Source organism: Bactrocera latifrons, unplaced genomic scaffold, assembly GCF_001853355.1.
Source record: "Bactrocera latifrons isolate USDA-ARS-PBARC rearing strain unplaced genomic scaffold, ASM185335v1 scaffold_1311, whole genome shotgun sequence".
NCBI classification, from domain to species: domain Eukaryota; kingdom Metazoa; phylum Arthropoda; class Insecta; order Diptera; family Tephritidae; genus Bactrocera; species Bactrocera latifrons.
In genome coordinates this window covers 3448-8636 of record NW_017534755.1, presented here as the reverse complement: position 1 = coordinate 8636, position 5189 = coordinate 3448, and positions in this window count along the sequence as shown.

Sequence of the window (5189 nt, the reverse complement as noted above, 5' to 3'; positions counted from 1 at the left end):
TAATCTGAACCAAAATAATAATAATCAAATAATTATTAATAATTTATTTGAAAAACGTATAAATAATATAACAAACATTGTCAATAAAATGTTAAATACCATAAAAAAGGATGAAGACACTATAACAGAAATTATGATAAATTTACAAAACAGAATAAGATTGATCAAAGAAGAATTAATAAATATAAAATATGCCATCCAATGGGCAAAACAAAATATAATAAACTCAATACTTTTAAGCATTGATGAAGTTAAATTTTCTATTAATAAACTAAAGGAGGAACAAATGCCTTTTAAAACTGAAGAAGAGGCACTGAAATTCTCAAAGATAAATGTACTAAGCAAAGATATGACGATTTTATATATGATAAAAATTCCGTTAACAATCGAAGAAACAAAAACTGGAATAATATTGCTGAATAAATTTAATGGAAAAATAGAAGCCGATGGGGAAACTAAAGAAATAAATGGAACACATGTCATAATATTTTACAACTCAACAATCAAATATTTAGCAATATCGAAGCAAAAACAATTGAAGCCATTCCCGCAATTTTGCAACCAGCCCCAATAAAAAAAGAACGTATTGAATTGCTATCATTGGGAGCTTTAAAAGAATTACACCTCACCAACATCAAGCGGGTAAATTCTCTTAAGAAAGCTACACTATCTATTGGCAGCCTGACATCGGTAGCTTTAACTACCACCATAATAATTTTTATCTTATTACGGAAAAAGAAGATTGAAATAAAATATATAGAAAAGGAGACAATAAGACCTAACACGAGTCAAATAGTTACCCTCCGAGAAGAAACTCATAATATTCCAAATTATATAAAGTTTAACGATCTACCTTTCTACTGATGATCGAGGACGATCATATTTAAGAGGGGAGGAGTTAACACAGCACTTCAGACAATTCCCACCATCGGTCAGCAACTCAGTACGAAACTCGAAGCCCAGCAATAGCTGACGTCGCATCAGCAATATTAGCGGCTTCACAAGCGCATCCGATTAACTGCTGACTATAGGGAACGTGACCCGGTACAAGCGTAGTTTTAATTTAGACTTAAGGTAAAAATTGCATTCAGTCTTTAGACAGCATTTTTATAATAAAGACGCGGACGCGAGTCCGCTATCCTTTTTAAAAATCAAAACCAAAAACTAATGGTTTAATTTATATGTATTATAGTATTTTGTTGTAAGATCGGTTGACGAAGTATGTTGACGTTCGGGATGGTTGACGAATTAAGTAGCGTGCAGGACCGTTGTCGTTATCAAAAGCATAAGCGAATGTGTCCAAAGCAGCGATAATCTAATCCTTTTGTTAGTTAGATAGTTGTCATCTGCAATTTGACCCCGGGTGTGTTGTATTAATGCATGTTGTTTTCCGATGTTAAGTGTGGTGTTCTTCTCCGGAGAGCTGAGTTGTGCTAGGGTGTGCCAGTTTTTCCGGATAGAGTGGGGGAGACTTAACTCATTTAAACGCCATGATTTCACTGACTGTTGAAGGAAACATGCTTGATACCAACAACACTGTATCACTGCATAAGCTACTGCTTTCACCACTCCACCGTTTAGTTTTAGTAATATTTCGTTCATAACTTCTCTGTGTTGCAGAGTCATTTGATGTTATAATCTTCATATTCTTAAGCATCGGTTGTAGACATCTGCATACCGTGTCGTCTACGCCACCATATGTCACAGAATTAATGATCGTGCTTACTTCTATATTATTAAAGGCTCCCTCTATATAAATAAATGCAGCCATTTTGTATTGTTTGTAATGTAGAGATTTTTCAATTACACTTATTACATCTTGAAGGGCAGTTGCGGTTAATCGTCCTTTTATGTATGCCTGTTGGGACTCCGATAACGTATCCGCTATGGTTATTCTTATGTGTAAGCCTTCCCAGTACATTCAGCATAAAGGATGTGAGGCTTAAAGGTCTAAATTCCTTAGCATAATCGTGTGTTCTTCTGCCTGCTTTTCGCAGGAATACCACCTTAACTCTTTTCCAACTATTTATGGCGTATTTAATTTTCCGTTTGTCTAATATAAGGCTCGGGTAGTCTGCTGGGTTTGCCAGTGGACCTGGTTGAAGCTCTGTTGGCACCGTTAGCTGACACCCAGGGAAATGCGTTTTGCGATTCTTCTGCAGAGGAGGTCCAAGCATTTCCTTCCGCCTTTATGTAGGCAATATTTGTGTGCTCTTTGGATAACATTTTTCTCAGCTTAGCGCATTATCTGCAACTGTCTATTGATGTGCAGCAAGACCGCCATGAGTGGTTTTTCCTGAGTGCTTTTGAATCTTTTTATGATATATTTGTAGGGTTGCCATATTTTGGTTCTGAAACTCTCAGTAAACGATTTATTTAGTTGTGTTCTCAGGCTCTTAAGATCACTATTCCACCAAGGAGCAGACTTTCTTTTTTAGGACTGTTAGCGGAGTGGCTTTCTTAAATGTAGTTATTAAGATATTTTCTTTTTTCTCTACCTCATTATCAAGTTCTTGAAGACTGCTGATACTGTTTTTGCCTCCTTTTTCAAGGTTTTTTTACTATTCTTGTTAGATTTGCCCAAGCTGTTCTTCTAGAATTTCGATATTTAAGAGGAGTACTGAATTTCTCTCGATGCTGAAAAATATCCAGGAGTGGTCCGACATGGATGGCTCATCAAACACTCTCCAATCATCCACAATAAAGCTGCCTGTGTCTGTTGATATCGTGTGGCCCAGCACTTCCTCCCATTAGGGTATCATCTTTTTTGTTTTTCTCGACTAGTCTTATGGTATGTCCTCGTCATGAGCCACACATACTTGTTTTTCTATTTACAATGTAAGTTTTTCTGAAAATGGATTGCCCTAACCCCTATATAACGAACATTCTTTATCTTGTTTACTAGCGTAGAAACCGCTTATACTATCAAAGAGAGTCGCCTTGTCTGAATCCTCGTTTGGTATCAAACGGTTCGGAGAGGACGTTCCCACTTGTTACGGAACTTTTGGTGTTGCTCAGCGTAAGCTTACACGGCCGTATTAGTTTTGCGGGGATACCAAATTCAGACATCGTGACAGCTCCTTTTCGTGTCGTCAAAGGCAGCCTTGAAATCGAAGAGGAGGTGGTGCGTGTCATTTCTCTTTTCCCGAATCTTCTCCAGGACTTGGCGCATGATGAATATCTGATCAGTTGTTGATTCGCCAGGCTAAAGCCACACCGATAATGTCCAAGCAGTTTGTCGACGGTAGGATTTAATTTTTTACACCATACACTCGATAAAACCTTATACGCGATGTTGAGGAGGCTTATCCGACGATGGTTGGCACAGATTGTGGGGTCTCCCTTTTGGTGGATTAGATTGAATTCCAATCGTCGCAATCCATCGGCCCCCGGCTTTGTTGTTCTTCAGACAGCTAATTGCTATTAGAACTTCTTCATGGTCTGGCAATTGAACATCTGCTCCATCGTGATCGATTACCGAATCAGGTTTGACTTCTTTTGGCGTTATACTTCCACTCTACATCACATAGATCCCTTCAGGAGGTTATAGAAGTGTATGCTTTGGTCTTGATACCTTCTGTTAGTCGCCGTATCTTTTCGTAGAAATTTCGAGCGTTACCCCTGTCGGTCAACTTGTCAAACTTTTCGTACTCACGCATTTCGGTCTCTCTCTTTTTCTCTTTACAAATGCGTCTCGTTTCAGATTGGTTTCGACACGTCTGCTAGTATGAAACGCCTTGTTAACTCACTGCTAATGACGATTTTCAAAGCGATAGTTACGACACCGTAACTGTTTACGGGTGTTCGGTTAACTGCGATGAGTAGGTGACCGGTCGCCATCTTCGTATTAGTTGCTCGTTTGTGAGGGTAGACTGTGACTTCGAATCCCTTGTTCAATAGAAACTACGTGTGTAAGTGTCAGCTCGTCCTTCGCTTCCGGCTTGTTAGCAAAAAGGTGTGCATTTTTGAGCCAGGTTACAAAACTTTTTATGATACCAGTAGTTGCTGCTGATGGACATGGCAAGAGAAACCGATGTACTTCTGTTGATGTTACATGAACGAAAAAATTTTCAAAAGCTTCTGAAGACATTTCGTGAGTTGCTGTAAGCCATGTTGCAGCAATATTATGCCCCGGAGAAGGTTGAAAAACTTTGTGTAATCAATCCGTGGTCTCGCTTAATGGTTGTAGCTTGGCCGTATGTTGTACAACCAAACATGCATCTTTTTGGTGGGTGATGTGTGAGAGCCACTTTGCTCTTAATATTTCTTCATCTATGCCTGGAACTAAACTTCTTTCTGAAACATTGTCTTTCCTTTGTAAAAAAAAGATTAATAAGTTAAATTTACATACAGTGACTCACACGTATAACCGGATGCGTACATCGCCAATTATGCCACCATCTAATCATGAAGTAAAAATCTTAAGAATGATACATATGATAAATCAAACTAAAAGAAAAATCTTCTATTTTACTTTTGGAAACTCAAAAGTAATAATAGGTTATTTCACGGCGTAAATAACTCGCAACATACAAAATTCGTTCCACGCAACGAACCGGATTTTTTAAAAAGCTAGTAATTACCTATTTTGTAGCATATCCTTTTGCAGATAAAACTGCTTCTAGTCGCCTTGTCATAGAGGCGACAAGTTTTTGACAAATTCTGGTGGTAGTTCGTTCCAAGCCTCCAAAATAGCCGTTTTGGGCCCAGAAATGTTGGAATACTGCCTTTGGTACACTTTTCGACTGATTTCTTGCCATACGTGCTCAATAACGTTCAGATTTGGAGATTGGACAGGTATACCCAGTACATGAAGGCAATTGCATATTAACCAAGTACGAGCAATCTCCGATTTGTGCTTCTGATCTAAATATAAAACTGTTCTTAATTCCCAATGTGACACATGACTGCATTAAATTTTCCTTTAAAATATCGACATATTGGAAACGATCCTAATACCTTGCAAAAAATGCAGATTCCCCTTTCCTTTAGGTAATACTATACATCCTCAAACCATTACTGACCCACCACCGTGCTTAAGTGTTGCCCTGGTATCTTTTGGCAAGTAAGCTTCGTTGGGACGCCGCCATACAAAACTTCAGCCATCAGTTATACTTGCTTTCCTCTGTGAAAAAAACCTTGAAAAAGAAGAAATAATACTGCGCAAACTGAAAAAGTTTAGACAAACA